This window comes from Podarcis filfolensis (genome assembly GCF_964270895.1).
Source record: "Podarcis filfolensis genome assembly, chromosome: 8".
Classification (NCBI taxonomy): domain Eukaryota; kingdom Metazoa; phylum Chordata; class Lepidosauria; order Squamata; family Lacertidae; genus Podarcis; species Podarcis filfolensis.
This window is the reverse complement of record NC_139611.1, coordinates 1583741-1603677: the sequence shown is the minus strand read 5'-3', so window position 1 is coordinate 1603677 and position 19937 is coordinate 1583741. Positions and strand designations below refer to the sequence as shown.

General features: G+C 45.9%; 1 protein-coding gene across 4 annotated transcripts in view; it reads left to right on the top strand.

Moving 5' to 3' along the window:
* The first annotated feature begins 15698 nt into the window (after nucleotides 1–15698).
* Nucleotides 15699–19937, top strand: part of PLAT (plasminogen activator, tissue type) — a 37460-nt gene continuing 33221 nt past the window's right edge. Inside the window, exon 1 of one of the 4 annotated variants that reach the window (XM_083629489.1) lies at nucleotides 15699–15782. The gene's annotated coding sequence lies outside the window, so the exon portion shown is untranslated. Of the gene's footprint in view, nucleotides 15783–17183; nucleotides 19861–19937 lie in introns of those variants that run through there. The other 3 variants (XM_083629486.1, XM_083629488.1, XM_083629487.1) reach the window with 3 other exon arrangements.

The window sequence follows — 19937 nt, the reverse complement described above, 5'->3', positions numbered from 1 at the left end:
GCAGGCACGGAGAGGAGTGCAGCTCGGCTCCCCCTCAGCCTCCAGGAATCCCAGGAATTTATCTAATTAGCTGGCCACTTGCGAAAGGAAAGCAACACCCTTTGGCTTAGGCTGGCATTTGCAGAACCTTCCAAGGGAGACAAGAATGCATCACAGAAAGAAGCAACAGACAGCAATGGTAGCCTGGCAGGGGGGAGCAGGGGGGCATCTCCTCAATACCCACCGTATTTTGGATAGCTCCAATTCAGGAAGAATGTGGGGAGGGTGGTACATTTCTGCTGGTAGCAACAGGGTGTCTTTGTGGTCATTGGGATCCCGGTAGGAGACCATGTGCAATCAGGGTGGGGACAGTATGTGTGATGCTGAGAGCAATGAGTAGTTCTGGCAAGAGCTGTTTGGAATCCGCATTCACTGAGTAGGTACAAAAGTTCCACCCACAGCTGCTTTCTCAGGAAATCGTTCAAGCCTCTCTCCCACTCCAGCTCATAAGACACAATAACTTGGGTAACATGTGATACTTGAACACCTACCTCCAAACTTTTGTGGGCAGGAGCATCACCTGCCTGTATGATACTCAAATATCTTTCAAATGAAATGGCAGTGTTTTCTTTGACTGTATTACAAAGCTAAAAGATGCAAAGGCTCAGGGGCGGAGGAAGGGGGGCGGTGCACCCTGGGTGTCACCACTGAGGGGGGTGACAAAATGCTGGGTGGCACTCACTGAGGGGCCTGCGGTGCGCCCGAGCCATGCGTCTCTCCTGGGAGTGACGCGGTGGCACATGCGCTGCCCCAGGTGCCTGATCGGCTTGCTCCGCCGCTGCAAAGACTTGGCAAAGGATTTCTAAACAAAATTTGGATTGTTGGTGGATCGGATGGTCAGTCTGCGCAGGCGATCAATTATTGGAACACCTAATGTTCCTATTGTTACCCATATTTTCACAGCAGAGAAGGGCTGTAGCCCAGTGTTATGCTGAGATGGCGAGATTATCCTGGAAAATTCAGAACCAGCAGGACCAGACTTTCCTAAAGGAATGGAAGCTTTCAACGTATTTGGAAAGTAACTGTAACGAATTGACATTGCTTGTAGGGTTAAAAGAAGTTTTGTAAGTGTTGTAAATAAAAATATGCATAAAATTCCTGTCACATAAGGAATAATATATAAATTATTGTGAAAAGAATTAAGAATAGGTATTAAGATTTGAATTTATAGCAATAACTGTAGTAACAAAATGCATAATTAGAAAGGATTTTAGAAAACCATCAGTTGAGGTTGAAGGAAATCTAAGGCTGTGATAGCCAAAGATTTTGAAATGATGTTTAAAAGCATAATATGCTGGAAAATATGTGTAAAAACCAATAAAAAATATTTATAAACAAACAAATAAAAATAGAGTCACAGAATTTAAGAGTTGGGACCGACCCCAAGGGTTATCTAGTCCAACCTCCTTCAATGCAGGGATCTCAGCTAAAGCATCCCTGACAGATGGCCATCCAATCTCTGCTTAAAAACCTCCAAGGAAGGAGAGTCCACAACCTCCCGAGGGAGTTGGTTCCACTGTCACAGTTCTTACTGTCAGAAAGTTGTTCCTGAGGTTTAGTCGGAATCTCCTTTCTTGTAATTTGAAGCCATTGGTTGGGTCCTTCCCTCCAGAGCAGGGTAAAACATGCTTGCTCCCTCTTCCACGTGGCAGCGTTTGAGATATTTGAAGATGGCTCTCCTTTCTCCTCTCAGTCTCCTCTTTTTCAGGCTGAACTTACCCAGCTCCTTCAACCGTTCCTCATCAGGCTTGGTTTCCAGACCCTTGATAATCTTGGTCGCCCTCCTCTGCACACGTCCCAACTTGTCAACATGCTTCTTAAATTACGGTGCCCAGAATTGGGCACAATATTCCAGGGGCAGCAGAGGAGGAGGCAGCAGCGAGAGTGGCGGTGGGGGAGGGGTATTTTCTGCTTTGCCTCAAGCAGCAAAATGTATTGGGCTGGGTGTGTCCCAGGTCTGATCCTTGACATCTTAGGTAGGAAATGTTCCTAGTCTGCACCCAGAATATAGGAACTCCTTCTGTTGAGTAAGAGTCACTGCCAGTCAGTGTAGGACCGTAGTTCTCAAACTTTTTTCTCTGGGCCACACTTTCAGAATAAAAATTTGCTCTCATCACACTGAATATATTTGCATCTTATCTTTTACTCGTTTTTTTACATATGATTGTTGGCATTTCTGCTGTTCCAAAAGCCTTTCAAAATATTCATGTTTGCCAGATTTCCATATTTTGACGTCTTTTCATCTTGTTTGGGCCCATATTGGACTTTGAAAGCTTCTTACCACAGATCAAACCTATAGGCTGAGGGACATTGTCATCTCCATTCCACCTGAAACTGAGACTCAGATAGCTATCCATATATTGTCCTTCTTTGGAGGTTTGCTTGGGCCTGCTACTGGTGTTGAATAAAACGGGCCTCTCCAGCACTCTGTATGAATGGTGATTCTCGATCAGAACTAGGATGGTCCTCAGTATCACTTGATGCTCTTGCTCTCATTTTGAAAAGATACCTATCCATATTCTGCAAATAAGTGTGTGTGTGTGTGTGTGTGCGCGCGCTATATTATACTACACATAAATGTTTAAATGTGTCTTTGATTGTCCTTGAATCTTCTTGCCACACTTGTCATCCTGCTACACCCTTTGAGACCCACTGGTGTAGACGATACTAAATTAGAGGGACCTGTGCTTTGAACTGGTATAAGGCAGCTTCCTAAGTACCTTAAAACAGCCATAGTGTATGTTTCAGAAACTGATTGGAGAAGGGTTGCAAGGGGAAAGGGGCTTCAACATCCCCCCACAAACAATTGTTACTCAAGCTGATATTAGAATGGGGGGAAAGGAGGATAATTTTTTTCTACTGAAGGTCTAATAATCTTCAGAGAAGGTTTAATAACTATCTTTGAGAGTCTAGAAGCCATTTCGGCAAGCAAACTATGTAACTTAATACAGAATAATAACCACAACCAATTTAATTGTAAAAATGCTGCAAAGGAAATGTTTTACCTTGCTCCCCTGCTGTCCTTGCTCCAATCAGATCTGGATTAAATGCCACACCTGCATTTAAGGTTAAAAAGGGGGGGCTTTGGGAGCTCCAGTCACTGGACTCCTGCATTTTATGTGGTTTGCGCCTCCACTTAGGCCAGGTGCTCCTGTTTATGGAAAAGGTTTCTCTTTGAGGGCCGTCCAGGCTGTTGTCTGCAGGAAAGCATGAGGGCAGGGATTCTTATGGCTCCACAGCATATCTTTCTTTCCTCTCTCAATAGCAGGAAGGCCCCCGCCTCGCTTCCAGCTGTGACTTTTGTTCATTCCACGTTGGATAACATCACATGCCGAATGTTGGTACAGTTTCAGTTTGGGTTCAGCTCAGAGTTTCCTTATGGTGGGAACCATAATTTGGAGTACTGTGAAGTTAAGGTTGTCTCACCTCAAAAAAGATATTGTAGAGTTGGAAAGCGTTTAGAAAAGGACAAGCAAAATGATTAAGAGGGTGGAGCTTACCCTGCTAAAACAAGTTTGCACCTCTCATTGAGTTTGTAGACATACTTAAGGTGCATATGTAAGAGACTCATTTATAATTATATTTCTGGAATGATTCAGGGCCACCAACTCTATGGGGACGAGGTGCCTTTGCTCCCCCAATATCTGTTGGCTGGCCCCCCTGATTGGGCGCAGGAGTCCAAGCATGGAGCAGAGCTTCAGTGGCCAGTTCCTCCTGAGCAGGAGAGGAGGGGCTGCTGGCCATTGAAGCCACAGCGCTCTGGGTTGACAATGTAATGTCCCGCACATTGCAGGCCAGGCACATGACGTCAGACACAATCTTGGGCATAAGTCAACGCCTCTGGAATAATAATAATAATAGTAATAATAATAATAATAATAATAATAATAATAATAATAATAATAATTTTATTTATACCCCACCTTCCCCAGCCAAGGCCAGGCTCAGGGCGGCTAACAAGCAATAATAAAAACAAGTTGAATGAATACAACTTAAAAACAAGATTAAAATACAACATTAAAACATTAAAATGCAGCCTCATCACAGGAGGAGAAAGGAAAAAGAAAGAGGGGGAGGGAATCAAACTGATTCTAAGCCAAAGGCCAGGCGGAACAACTCTGTCTTTTTTTTTATAATAAATTTTTATTGATTTTACAACATATATTAAAACACAATACAACTAACAATTGACGACACATAAACAAACAAACATGTAAACACGTATAATTTCTTAACCTCTCTTTCTTGAACCTTGTTTCCACGACTTCCCCATACCTCCCTTTTCTGCATCCCTGTTTTAAACTTTTCCAGCAACCCCTAATTTCAGTACTTGTAATTCAGTTTCTGATCTTTTTCCTCTTACCCAATTATTTATCACTGCAATTCTGTTTTACATTACCCATGACATTTTAGCACTCATTAATTTTACAACAGTTCTTAAGATAAACTTTAAATTTCTTCCAATCTTCTTCCACCGTCTCTTTCCCTTGGTCGCGGATTCTGCCAGTCATCTCGGCCAGTCCCATATAATCAATCACTTTGGTCTGCCACTCTTCCAGCGTGGGTAGTTCTTGTGTCTTCCAATACTTTGCTAGAAGAACTCTTGCTGCTGTTGTAGCATACATAAAGAACGTCCTATCTTTCCTTGACACCAATTGGCCCACCATGCCCAGGAGAAAGGCCTCTGGTTTCTTATGAAAGGTACACTTAAGTACCTTCTTAATTTCATTATAGATCATTTCCCAGAAGGCCTTGATCCTTGGGCACGTCCACCAAAGGTGGTAGAAAGTACCTTCAGTTTCCTTACATTTCCAGCATTTATTATTGGGCGTATGATAAATTTTTGCAAGCTTGACTGGGGTCATGTACCACCTATAAATCATTTTCATAATGTTCTCTCTTAAGGCATTACATGCCGTGAACTTTATACCGGTAGTCCATAACTGTTCCCAGTCAGCAAACATGATGTCATGACCAATGTCTTGTGCCCATTTAATCATAGCTGATTTAACCGTCTCATCCTGTGTATTCCATTTCAACAGCAAGTTATACATTATTGACAAATTCTTAGTATTGGGTTCCAACAGTTCTGTTTCTAGTTTTGATCTCTCCACCTGGAAACCAATTTTCCTGTCCTGTTTGAAAACTTCATTTATCTGGTAATAATGAAGCCAGTCTCTTACTTTTGACTTCAGTTTCTCATAGCTCTGCAATTTCACTTTTCCCTCCTCATGTTCTATAATTTCCCAATATTTTGGCCATTTAGATTCCATATTAAGTTTTTTCACTTCCTTAGCTTCCATTGGTGACAACCACCTAGGGGTTTTGTTTTCCAACAAATCTTTGTACCGAATCCAAACATTATATAGTGCTTTCCTGACAATATGGTTTTTGAAACCTTGGTGAATTTTAACCTTGTCATACCATATATATGCATGCCAGCCAAACCTGTTATTGAACCCTTCCAGATCCAAAATGTCTGTGTTTTCAAGAAGCAGCCAGTTTTTCAGCCAGCAAAAAGCCGCTGATTCATAATACAATTTTAAGTCCGGCAGGGCAAACTCCCCTCTTTCTTTTGCATCAGTTAGTATCTTGAATTTTATTCTGGGCTTTTTGCCCTGCCAGACAAATCTAGATATGTCTTTCTGCCACCTCTTGAAACAATCCATTTTATCCACAATCTGCAATGTTTGAAACAAAAACAACATTCTCGGCAAAACATTCATCTTAATAACAGCAATTCAGCCTAACAAGGAAAGTCTGAAATTTGACCATATTTCTAAATCTTTCTTAACTTCTGACCAACATTTCTCATAATTGTCTTTAAATAAGTTCACATTCTTAGATGTCAAATTAATCCCCAGGTATTTCACTTTCTTTGCTAGCGGAACAACTCTGTCTTACAAACCCTGTGGAAAGAAATCAGATCCCGCAGGGCCCTGGTCTCAAGAGACTGAGCGTTCCACCAGGCCGGAGCCAGAGTTGAAAAGGCCCTGGCTCTGGCTGAGGCTAATCTAACTTCCTTAGGGCCCAGGACCTCTAGGAATGATTCATGTTCTTATGTAGCTGCATTGTTTTATACTTTCTGTATGTGCCATGATCATACTTTAAAACAGTTGTGTTCCAAGTTATAAATCAAGCACTACTAGGAGTTGTTTCTTTTTGTTTTACAACGTATTTATTACCTATTTAAAAAACTGGTGTGGCACAAGCAAATTTTTATTCTGAAAGTGTGGCCCACAGAACAAAGTTTGAGAAGCACTGCCTTATGGAGACTGACCTGATACCTCCTGTTAGCCCTGCCACTCTAAGGAGTTGAAAGGACCACTGCCCTATTCTGCAGCCCTGGGAATGGGGAAGGCTGGCCGGGAAGGCTGGCCTTGGAGCCAGGGTTGTTGGGCAGTCCTCCATCTTCTGGCCTGGATGGTCCATGAGGAGGGGGCACTGGCTCCCAGGCTCTGTCTCTTGTTCCTCTGAGTCTGCCCCAGAGCTGCATTTTCATATCATGGACCAATAATGTGGCCGTCCTTGCCTCTCCGTGTAATTCTGATTGTGTGGGGAACTGGAAAAATCACGTAGGGCGCCATCTGTAAAATCTGGGTGCGAGGCTGCTCTGCCACCCAGCTCGTCGGACTAAGTCCGCGGGTCCCTGCGGAGGAAAATGAGCTCAGCCAGAGACAGGAGCAAGCTGCAGAAGATCCAAGTTTATTGCGCAACAGGTTCAAGGCGAGATTGAACAGCGAGAAAGGGGTGACATGAACTTTTAAAACTTCCCTCCATGTCCCAGAATACAGTGCAAAATACATCCCAGTTACATCATGAATACATTAAGAAGAGTTGGGTTACACAGGATTAACATATGGAGGAGGGAGGGGGAATATGCAGAGCTGGAGATATGCGCAGATAAGCACATCCTGAGTACCAGTGATGAGAAGACAGTGGTCCATGTATGCATAGTCTGCCACCTGGCATTGCCCGGAGGGAAGGCTTTGCAGAGTGATTTGACAGGATTAGGGTCTTGACACCTTGCTTGAGGGATTATGGAGGACAGGGGAGGTGTCAGGGAGTCCTAGAGAAATTGAGCAAATTGGCACGTTGATTTTCTATGAATTTTATAGATTTTAGTCCCTTTTGACATTGACAATTGGACTCAGAAATAAATGGATATGTGCTCGCTTCGGCAGCACATATACTAAAATTGGAACGATACAGAGAAGATTAGCATGGCCCCTGCGCAAGGATGACACGCAAATTCGTGAAGCGTTCCATATTTTTTATAATAGACATAATAAACTGCTCTTTGAATTATTAAAAATAGCTGTATTCTCACTAAAAAAAAAAAGAAATAAATGGATATATTGTAGCGAAGAAGAAGGTGAAGAAGACATGCCCCCCCCTCCGTATCAGGCTTAAATGTAAATGAGTTGATTGTAAGCTTCTTAGCACAGGGACCTGCCTTCATTGCTGCACTGCACTTTATTTTATTTATTTCATAAAATGTATACACCTCAAAGCAGTTTACAAAAAAATGAAACAATACAATTATTGGTAAAACAGTTAAAAACAACTATTTAACACATTCAAGAATTAAAATTGGGGATAAACTGAAAACCAAATAAAAAACACACCAGCCTTCTACTTATTTGGGCACAAAGAACAGAGGGCTCAAAAACGGGCTCTGAATACCAGTTGCTGGAAGTCTCCTGCGTAGAGAGTGCTGATGGACTGAGGTTTGGCTTATGGGTTTCCTGGAGTCATCCAGGGGCCACTGTGAGAACAGGAAGCAGGGCTCGATGGGCTGTGGGGCTGATCCAGCAGTCAGGCTCCTCTTATGTGCCTATGCTTTTATTTTTTAAAAAAAGAATGAGGATGATGCAGTAGTAGAGGCTTTTGCCCCTCCCTTGGCTTCCATAAGGAATGTTAAAATGACACCGATAAGAGGGGTAGGGGTGAAAGACTTTCCGGCTGCATTCATATCTACTGGGAAATGCCATTTCAGATGTGTGCTGCACAGATAAAAGGTTCTGATGTCATCCAATTGCTTCATGGAACAGCAAGTTCTCAAAATATCACAAAGATTACATGGTTCTTTGATATTCTCCAACATGGCTTGGGAATTAAGCAATGGAAGCAGCATTTTGTTGCAGTGAAACTCATCAGTAGCAGCTGATTGAGAAAATGTGAATTTGTAATTGACCAGCAAATTCCTCTTTTTCAGTTCTGCCCCTGAGCAGCGAAGCGGAAAGGATTCTTGCAGGCCGGTAGCCAGAAGTATTGTGGTGGGGAACCTAAAGGAGTACCTGGGTCCTTGCAGACATCCTTCTCATTATGCACTCAGGATGTGCTCAGGATGCGATCTGGGTGGTTATACACATGCCCACTTTCAACACCATTTTATTTATTTGTTTATTTATGGCATTTATATATCACGGAATCATTAGCATCTCTAAACAGTTGTGGTGTAGAGCTAACGGTTATATGGCTATTTCACCTATAGGCTGCGCTGTGTCCAGCTGAGGCTGGGAGTCAATGCAGCTCTTGTGCAAGGTTCTTTTACAATGAAGCTGGTCCTCTGCTGAGCAGCCATTTGCAACCGACTTCTTCTCTTCAATAGCCTTGCAGCAGCAGCAGCAGCACTGTATTGTTTGCTCCTGCAAAGGTTTTGGGGTGGGCCTACTTATTCATTTCCAACCAGTGCATACCTTGTAACTTTTCATACCACAAATGTTCTGAGGGTGGTTTTTTTGTCAAGCTTTTGTTGTACGATAGCCCACCCCCCTCCCAGACAGCAATATGGTAGCAATCAGAGCCCATCCTAGAACAACTGATAAACTAGAATAGATCCACCACAAACACCAGTTTGGAGAGGCTGGAGGTGGAGGACTGAGGCAGAACAGTCACGTCCCAAATGCAGGCAGCCTAATATGTTCAAATTTATGAAATAAAGTCAAATATTCATAAAATAGCATTTACAGTGCAATCCTATATTCAGAATTAAATGAGTTCAATCCTACTCCCAGGGGAGTGTCTATAGGATTGCAGCCTGCAAATTACAAATAAGGGCCTGGGCTGTGCCTGTTATCTCAGTGGCTCTGCCCATTTTGGCCCAGCTCTTGACCAGTCGAAGCCTGCTTACTTCTTAATGTGCTTAATGGGTGGAGTGAGGCATGCACACTTTCCCCCGCATTTATACCCATGAAAGGGTCAGGGACAAGAGCAGGACATGAATGAAATAACCTTCTCTCACTCTTGTTCCCAGCAACTGGCATCCGAGGCAGCGTACAACCATCATGACTTGCAGCCACTGATTTGAATAATGCCCACCATGACATCTTGTAGCAAATTCCATAGTTTAACTATGTGCTCTGTTAAAAAAAAAAAAAAAGGAGTTGGAACATCTGCTTTACACACAGATGGTCCCAGGTTCAACACCGCAACTCAGTGAGATCTTGTTGCTTGGCTAGAACAGGAAGCCCTTGTATACTTCCTGTTCTAGACGAACCAGTGGCCAGCCTGGGTGGACTGAGAAGGTGCTTCACAGGGAATCTGCCACCTGCTTTCCTTTCCAGGTGCACAGTTGGGAGTGCTCTTTAAGGCTCCTAGTTGTGCACTGGCAGCCCTGTCTCTACCTGCCCTCACATCTAACATCAGGTATGCCATCAATTGTGAGGCAGGTGAGCATAGCTTAGAGAAAATACCCTAACAGGCCAAATTTGAATGCTTGGTTTGTCGAGTTTAGTCCCAGTGCATTTCTTATGTTTCCAAGGAAGACTGCCGCCCTGTTCTGGTCCCACATCGGAGTCTAGGAAGCAGGGAAGACATCTCAAGTGAGCCATTTCCTCTGAGGACTGAGGACTTTTGAGCAAGGCAGGCCTGCTGTCTCAGCACCGTGGAGAGCTCCTAGGGAACAACTTGCTCTGCCTTCAGTGAGCTCTCCGGAGTGTTTGTTGTGTTCCTCTGTGCAGCAAGGCCCAACATGGGTGTAAGTAAAGGTTCTGAAGGCTGTGCTCTGAAGAACAAAGCTCTGTAGCTGCTCCAGCAAGGAACAAACTGAAACTGAGTCCATTTACAGAAGTAGCAGCAGGTGCAACATAATTGTTAGCTCCACCTGTGCTGCAAGATGTTGCCCTATCTAAAGGGGCCCAGCCTCCTCCAGTAATCTAGTAATCTACTGCAACAAAGTGGGGGAAGCCCCAGGTCGCTCTTGTTCTTCTCCAGCGGAGTCCTCTGAGTCAGAGAATGGCAGTGCCACATCCCCAGGCAGGAATGGGTGGGGCACTGGCCCCACAGATTCACCTGAGAGCCTTTGTGGGGCTGGCCCTGCTTACCCTTCCACTTCAGAGTCCATGCCCTCATCTGGAAGCAATGACACTGAGACGCTTAAGAGGGCCAGCCCCCCAATCCCTGACACACAGAGGGCTGGGCTGTTTGGAATCCCTTGTGGGTTCTGTGGGCCAGGTCATTATCATGGGCTGAACTGGACAGGTAACGGCCTCTGTGGCCTCCCGACTGGCATGCTCTCTGTGCCAGTGAACTGGTGACGCAGGGGGAGAGGAGTGTGGTTCCCTGGGGCCAAAGAAAGGTGCCTGTGTTTCTCTGATACCAGCATCAGGCTCAGAGTGAAGAACCCGATTTGGCTTCTTAGCTAATGACACGGCAGCTTTCCACTTGGCGTCCTGGTTGTGAAGAAGGGCCCCTTCCATCACCAGAAAAATCAGCTCCCTTCCCAGCGCCAGAGTTCCAAGAGGGGGTCTTCTTTGAAGCTGCCCAGTCTTGCTGATTGGACCTGATGGGCTGGACTAGATGACCCTCTGGATCCCTTCTAACTCTGCAATTCTGTGATTCATTGGTTTTTTAAAATGTATTTTTATTAAAGATTTTCTTGGTTTACAAAAGTATGTGCAATGTCTCTCTCTCTTTTTTCAAGTAACATTTTTTACAGATCAGTTTCATTTGTTGAAACATTAGGGGGAAAGAGGTGGAGGGGGAAAGAGGTGGGTGGGGTCAGGTGGCAATGTTTCTATTTTACTTAATATATGTATGGGGTTTTGTGTCAGCGTCGCTTGTGCAAGTTCTCTGCTATTTGCTTGTGTTCCTTTGGTGGTGAGAGAGGTTGGGGGTGGCCTAAGGTGTGGCTGTTCATTTGTGATTGGCTGTGGTGGTCTTTGTTTTCAAGTATGAGTGGGGTGGGTGGGTGTTTTGGATCAGGATAGCCATACAGTGGTACCTTGGATTAAGAACTTAATTCGTTCCGGAGGTCCGTTCTTAACCTGAAACCGTTCTTAACCTGAAGCACCTCTTTAGCTAATGGGGCCTCCGGCTGCCACCACGCCACCGGAGCACAATTTCTGTTCTCATCCTGAAGCAAAGTTCTTAACCCAAGGTACTATTTCTAGGTTAGCGGAGTCTGAAACCTGAAGCGTCTGTAACCCGAGGTACCACTGTATTGATTTGTATGCTGTTGGTGGATTTTTGTTACTGTCTTGTTGGTCTTCTTCTATTTGTCCCCATGTCAGTTTCAGTTTGTTGGATAGTTTTTCTAATAAGGCCGTTTCCCATACTATTTGGTACCATTGGTCCATGCTTACTCCTGACAGGTCATACCAGTGTCTGGTTATGATGTTTCTGGCTGCTGAGTTCTGAGTTCTGGTTACGAGTTCTTTGTGGTGTAAATGGGCATTATTGTCTTGGTTCTGTGATTCATTGTGAGTAAACTTGAATGAGTGGAGTGAATATGTTAGGATTAGTTCAGTTTTAGAGCCACAGTGACTGGATTTATTTTGCATTCTGTCTGGAGCTTCTGCCTGCTTCCCCCCTGCATTTGCTCCAGTCCCCTGGTCATTCTGAGTGCCATTTCTGACTTTCCCCATCTCTGCAATATCTCTTTTGAGTCTGGTTGCACTTTGTGAAGCTACAGGAATTCTGATGCTAGATTTATTTGCCCCATATGTCTGTGACATCTTTATCTTGCTCATTTGTCATCAGCTCCCGTCTTAGCCCACTTCCCCACAACTTTTAAAAGCTTTCACATGGTAACATTTCAAAATCCAGTTGTAACAGTCTATTATTTGTACCCTGACATTTTCAAAAGTATAATTGCAAGTCACAAGGCTCTTTGTACTGGAAATGGAGTCCTCCTCACTGTTTACTTATTTCATGCCAACAACTTATTGGTTAACTTGTACAGTTTCTCCTTGGCATGAGCAAAAGGTGATCATGATTCTAGTTGTTGAATCACTGCCCGTTAGGAGCAATAACTAGATCCAGATACATTACGTGTCTCTGTGACTCCTATCAGATTGCTGTCCTCTGACGACTCCCCAGTGTTGTGATAAGGCCTAGGACTGACGTGGGCAAAGCTACAGATGGGGCACACATGGAAATCATGTCATCTTTGGAGATTCACCAGGATTTCCTCCCTGCGAAAGCTAGGGCATGACATTTCATCCTAGGGTGTTCCAGCTTTTTTCCTGATGGAAAGAGCCCTTTTCTCTCCCTGGATGAGCAATTGATCTGCAGTTTTTGCATAAAAATTGCTGCTGAGATCCAAAGTGAGATTTAAGGTGAATCAGCTTTCCTGTTGTTCCTGTGTGGTTATCGCTGCAGCAAAGCATATTTTCTTCCACAAAGTGACAACCTTCCCATCAACTGTGAAATGGTGGGCAGGGAAAAGGTGAAAAACACCTTTTTTAATGTGTTGATTTATATACTGCTTGATTGCAATAAAATCTCAAAGTGGCTTACAAAAAATCACTTGCACTATTTCTCTACGCAAAAGTGTGCCCTCCCCCCCCCCCCAAATTTTGGCTGCGCACACACCATATATTGGAAGCACAGTTAAAGCACATCCCCCCCACCCTCAGAATGCTGGGAACTGCGTTCACCCCTGCATTTCCCAGGCTTCTTTAAATGCATGGTACATATGCAGCCTTTGTTTACCGAAACTGGCTGTTGGAGATTTGTAACACACTTTTGCATGCCTGCTGGGCAGTTAACCTCTCTTGCCTTGCCTTCTAAAGCAGGATGTGTTTATGAAAAGCAGGATGTTGCTGGCTTTCTATGCTGGCAATAATAGTTTGCTTTCCCAAAGTCTTATTCTTATGAAAGTTCAATAGAATGCTTTATCTCACAATAAATCTGATTCCACTTATATTTTCCTCTACTAGTGAACTTGCCTGTCTCTGTTCCTTTTCACTGTGCTTTTATGTGTGTATTTCCCCATCAGATTAGTTTCCACACTTCTTGATGCCAGCTTTGTAATACTGTAGATTGGGTTTTAGAACCTTCCAGTTTTTAGCAATAATAAGTCTTGAACTGATGAATTTAAAAGTTGCCAAGTATTTGTCCATCAAATACAAGTAATAAAGCCAATTCTGGGTTGGGCTGTAAAAGGGGATACAAACTGAACTGACTTTAATGTGTATACTACAGAATCACAGAGGGGGGATCTCAAAGTGATCTAGTCTACCCACTGCCTAGCCTACAACATCCTTGCTAGGTGGTCAGCCAGCCCTCTGCTTAAAAACCTCTAATGAACATTTTGTGAATGCTGTGTTTTCACCCATTTATTAACTGCTTTGAGTATAAATGAAGAGAAATGGAAGCAAATAAATATAAAAATTATATGTACCAACCCTTCCTGCTAGGTAGTTTCTCACTCTGTGCACCGGCTGTTGGTGTGTTGTTGTTGTTGTTGTTTTCTAGCCTCCGTCTGTCTTGACTTGAGACAACGGAGTGCACCTCTGGGGGTGAAGTCAAACCGCTGCATTAGTGGCACTGAACTGCCACATGTGCCTAGGTGTGGCTGGTGGTTGCTGCCTCTGTTCCGATGAACTAATCAATTGAAGAAGATACCAAGTGAGGGGAAAATTGTCTGCTTTTGTGCATCTTTGTGCTTTTTGAAGCAGACAGCTTAATTTTTTAGCTTTGGCAACAATCCAAGCCTAACCATACCTTAAGTCCAAGGAAAGACCTCTGGTGTGTGCCTCTGATTTCTGCACTATTTTTATGTACTTTACACTGCTACTAAACTAAAGTTTCAAGTCTTTGAACGAGACATCTTGGCTAGCACCTTCCAATGAGTTCAATGAGGCTGGTGACACACACAGCTGGCTCATTGAATGAAATTGATAACCCTTGATAACCCTTTCCTGTTAAGCCACCCTAAGGGCTTCTCAGACTTTTGGTATCACAACCCACAAATCCAGATCTACCACTCTCTGCTGCCTTGGTCAGACCACACCTGGAATACTGTGTCCAATTCTGGACATACCACAATTTAAGAAGGATGTTGACAAGCTGGAACGTTGACAGGTGAGGACAATGCAAATGATCAAGGGTCTGGAAACTAAGTCTTGTGAGGAGCACTTGAAGGAGCTGGGTAGGTTTAGCCTGGAAAAGGAGGTGGCTGAAGAGATATGAATGACATCTTCAAATATCTCAAGGGCTATCACATGGCTTGTTTTCTCCTGCTCTGGAGGGGAGGATTCAAACCAGTGGCTTCAAGTTGCAAGAAAGGAGATTCTGACTAAACATCAGAAAGACCTTTCTGACAGTCAGAGCTGTTTGACAGGGCAACAGACTCTCTCAGCAGGTTGTGGCCTTGCTTTCCTTGGAGGTTTTTAAGCAGAAGTTGGAGGGCCATCTGTCACGGATGCTTTAGCTGAGATTCCTGCATTGCAGGGGGTTGGACTAGATGGCCCTCGGGGTCTCTTCCAACTCTTATGATTCTATGGTATGGTGAGCCATCAACTTAATTAGCACAAGGGCAGAGGGTGTGCTTACAAATAAGAAGGTGGCAACCTCTTGGTGCTGAGGCAGCCATTTCCTGCTTGACGCATCTAGCATGGCCATGACCCAAACCCAGAGGGAGTGTTTCTGGAGGCATCTGGGCCACAACACGGTGGTCCGCTGCTTTCCTTTGCTCCTTCTCCAGCCCAGCAACTGTGTGCCTCTTGCAGCCGCCACCCTAGTTTCCCATGAAAAGCCAGCAGAATATTTTTGCTTGCAGCCTGGCTCCTCTTGGTAGTGAGTTATTGGGACAAGTCAAAGGCTTTCCTCTTTGCCGCAGTCGGCCTGGACTTTCTCCGCCCGTGCAGCACCTGGGATGTGGAGGATGACGCCCTGTTTTGACTCCCCGCCGACCATGGAAGGGGTTTTCGTGGAGTCCTCAGCTGAAGGCCTTGGAGGCAGTGAAGGGGGTCCCCAAATGCAGCAGGAGACCTCACCGCACCCCTGCTTCTCATTGGAATAAATGACCATACAAGTTACCCCGCTCAGATAGTCTTAATTGGTACCTAATCTTTCCCCATATTCTTCAAATGAAGCCCAATTTCCGTAACGCGCCCGAATCACAAGAGGCTCTGAAAGTAACCACGGAACCTTCAAGGAAGAACTCTGCCCCGCAGTGGCCTGAAAGGGGCCGGGAGCCTCTCTGCCCCCGAGGGGTCCTCACCCCCCGGCCCGGCCCACTGCCAGACGCCGCGCGACGGAGGGACCCGCGGCCTCCGCGCCCCGGGAAGGGGTCCCCCTCGGAGCCGGGCGCTCTCTCGGGGGAGCATCGAGGGCCTCGCCGGCCCCTTCCTGGAGGAAAGGGGCGGCCCGAGGGGGTCGCCGGCGGCCTCCGCCCGCCCCGGGGCGGCGCCGGCAGCTCAGGGCTCTTCTGGCCCCGCCCCCGGGTCTTAAGAAGGAGCCGAGACGGGAGCGCGACGCGCGGACAGGCAGGCAGGCAGGCAGGCAGGCAGGTGAGTGAGTGAGTCCGGCCGGGGGCCGCGGGGCGGGAGCGGAGCCGGAGTCCGACTGGGACGGCGCTCCGCACGTGCTGCTTGTTTCCGAGTCGAGGAAGGAGACTTCAGGGGGCCGCGTGAAAGCAGGCGTGGGGCCGGGAGGGGGCGGCCCTTCGGGACTTGGGGCCGGGATGCCCCCGTCGGCCCTGGCTGCGCGGGGCTGGGGGAGCCCCTCCGGGCGGCTGGCAGCCCCGAGCGAGCCCGGGCGCCGGGGCGTCGTGGTCGAATCCGCCCTCGGCGGGGAAGCCCCCGACGCCGCCTCCCGGGAGGACGGGCGAAGCTTCTCTTGGGCTCCGTCACTTCAGGCTGCAGGTGGGGAGGGCTGCTTCTGTGGGGGACCCCGCCTCGCCAGGAGCGGGAAGCGGCTTGTCCGAAGAAGCCTACACAGAACCCGACCCTCTAACTTTCTGTGCGCGGGGCGAATGCCCTGAGGACTTCCACGTCTCCCCCTCGGCATCCTCTTGCATTTTTGCCTTCTGCCACGAGCACCGGGCATAAATGGATCAAGACACAAACTGATCTCTCCTCCGGAGATTTCAGTGCCACTGAAAGTAGCCATCACGGCTAATAGAACCGAAAGCCACACTTTATTTTGTAAATAATTAATTCTATTTCATAGAATCACAGAGTTGTAGAGTTGGAAGGGATCCCAAGGGTCATCGAGTCCAACCCCCTGCCAAGCCGGAATCTCAGCTAAAGCATCCAGGACAGAACTGATATTCTGCTTAATTTTTTTTTAACCACCTCCAAGTGGTTTATAATTAAAAGTAAAATATCCAAATTATCATCATACATCTTTACAAGTACATATAAGTGGGAGGGGGGAAACTCCCTCCTCTCCTTTTTGCACAGACAGCACTCAGGAATTTGAGAGTCACTTAATGTTGTTTTGTCTTTCTGAGGGTTCTGGCTGCCTTTGCAGAAAATAGATGTTCCCAAAAGGCCATCCAGTCCACATGGTTTTAAACTGCCTTTGGCAGTGGCGTAGCGTGGGTTGTCAGCACCCGGGGCAAGGCAAGTAATTTGCGCCCCCTAACCCGTGGATTTGCCCTAACCCCAGATGTTGCGCCCGGTGCGGCCGGCCCCCCCTGCACCCCCCACGCTACGCCACTGGCCTTTGGCACTGGATTTACTATCTTCTCCTTTGTTTGTAAAGGCAACAAAGGTTCACCAGACTGCAGAGAATGCTTCCTTTGTCTTTCGTCCTCTGGTGAGGCACGACTTCTGGGTTGGTTTTTTGGTTAAAGCCAATTTCTCGGACTCTCTGTTATGCCATTTCTGGATGGCTATTCCTTTTCAAGTCTTTGCTATTTGAGTCCTTTCTAGAAAGCAACACTTTGAAAGATGTGTTTGTGCTCTCTTTTGATACATTGCTAGTGAGCCGTACCCATAATGCGAAGACTGTAAGGGCAGGAAACCTTTGAATGAGAAGAGAGATAAAGAGGCAGTGAAGAGAGACGCCAGGCTGTCCAGATGCATCAGTGTGATGCCCAGTTGCTCCCACTTAAGGTTTTGTAGTGGGCTCCATTGCAGTGGGTGGATCCCCCAGAGCAGCCCTGTGTCAGCACAGGACACAGATGGGCCAAGGAATTTTGTAAGTGTCCCAGTCAGGTGCTGCTATTGTGTAGCCTGTTCACAATCAATGCTGTTTTATTTATTTTGTTTATTGCGTTTACTATGTTTGCCAGTGAGATGCTGGTATCAAGGCCTGTTAGCCTCCCCACTTCCTCAGGTGATGAGAAATCTAGAGAGCTTTCTTTCCATGAAATCCCTCACCCAAGGCTCCCGTCCTGAGTAAACGAAGGTAACAGCCACACCACACATTTGAAACGCATGGCTTCTGCCACCCAAGAGCTGTAGTTTACCTGGCACAGAGATACAGTTTCCAGCACCCTTAACAAACTATGGCTCCCAGGATTCTTGGGGAGGAACCACATGTTTTAAATGTTTTTGTATGGGGTGCAGCCGTGAGCTAAGGCATCCTCATGTGGATCAATAACCAACTGAAACAGCAGGAAGCAGAATGGAAGTATGGACAGTTGTCACAGAGAATCTGTATTGTCTCACTTTGCCTTTTAACTTCCTCATAAATAGCCTAGAGTCCAGGGTGAGCTGTGCGGTGCTGGATTTTCCAGATTGTCTCTCTAAAGGAGTAACTGGGAGGCCAAATGGCAAATGGGGTTTGATGCATGCAGGGGTAAAATGTTGCACAGGCAGGGGGTGGAGGGAGAATCCCAACTTTGCGTGCCTGTGTGTATATGATTGTGGTCTGAATGGACAATAACTGACCACTAAAGGGATCTTGGCTTTGTGGTGCACAGCTCAGTGTGAATGCTGAACAGCTGCTGTGAAAAAGTCAGATTTCATGTTGGGGATCAATAAGAAAGGAGTAAAAAATAAAACTGCTGAGAAAAGGATGCAAGGGTGCCTGAATGCAAATCTGTGGTGCAACTGCAGTTGGATTACTGCGTGTAGTGCGTGTAGCTCTGGTTGCTGAACTCAGTGGAGGATAAAGCTATCAGTGGCCACTGAATTATCTCCAGGATCAGAGGCAGGATTGTGAGGGAGAGGCCCAGTTCAGGGGCTTCCAGGAAGAACAGGTGCTGCACTAGGTAGGATTTTGGACCGACCCAGGAGGGTTCTTAATGAGCATGAAGTTCCCCAAGGACAGCAGGGCTGGTTTATTATCTTGTAAAGCAATTCTTTTGGATCACTTGTTTGGGCAGGGAATTGGGTGGGTACCTCAAAGAGGCTGGTCTCTTCTGGAAACAAATAAAAGACTTGTATAACAAGAAAACAATATAGTAAGGCAACAATCCACTCTGATGCAATGCAAAATAACCCAGTAGATGTTCAGTTTTGAGTTTTGTGACGACCATGTTAGTTAAGCCGGACTTGGGCATCTGCTTTGTATATTTTACCCTTCACAGTTCGTTCATTCTCCAAAATACTAGATTTTGGATCTACTTCTCATACTCAGTACTAGGACACAGTAAGCAAGAATACAGTGGGTGGGTGTTTGTGTGTATGTATGAGGTTTTTTTAAAAGGAGCCCAAATAAGTTTTTTAAAATACAGCGGTACCTCGGGTTAAGTACTTAATTCATTCTGGAGGTCCGTTCTTAACCTGAAGCTAACGCTAATGGGGCCTCCTGCTGCCGCCGCACAGCTGGAGCACGATTTCTGTTCTCATCCTGAAGCAAAGTTCTTAACCCGAGGTAATATTTCTGGGTTAGCGGAGTCTGTAACCTGAAGTGTATGTAACCTGAAGCGTATGTAACCCAAGGTACCACTGTAATTGTATTGTTATTTTATTGTCAGTATTTGCTTGTGCCACTCTTTATCCAGCTAACTATGCAATCTAATAGCCTGGGGAAGGTCTAACTCAGTCACAGAAGGGCAGCTATAGCTCTGTGCCACAGGCCATCATCAGATTTGCATGCAGAAAGTCCTGTCGTCCGCATATCCTGGTGTGGCTGGCCTGCCCTGAAACCCCAGGGAGCTGCTGCCACTGAGTGTAGACGGCACTGCTCTCGATGGGCCAGTGGAAGCTTCTTGTGGACAACAGGGGCAGCCAGCCTGTGCCGCCACAGGCACTGCTGCACGACCACTTCCCTTATCCTTGACTTGTAGGATGGGGCTGAAGGAAGTGTAAACAATAGTGACCTAGGTGGATCAACGGTCTGCCTCAACAGAAGGCAGATTCCCATTTTCCTAATGTCCTCTGGTACCTCAGAGGAAGGTCAGCTGTCGGCTGTTTGTCCTCCTTAAATTCAGACTAGGAACCAGTTCTTTAAAAACAAACCTTCTGCTTTCAGTCTATTTAAGAGCATCTTACAGAGCTCCCAATTTCCATTCAGGCTCGGCCAAGTCCTACGCTGGAAGCAGGAGCGTTGCTAAGGGAACTACAAGAGGCAGCTCTCTCTTTTTGGCTCAATAGGTTATTTCTCCTTCTTTCTAATACAGGATTGTATTCTATACAAGCATCAGGCTGACTCCCTTCTGGTGGGGCTGATCCTTGGAGCTGGCTGGCAGGGGCTTTGTTTTTTTTAAAAAAAATAATTTTTTATTAAGTTTTACACAAATATCTCCAATTAACAATTCCCAATTAACA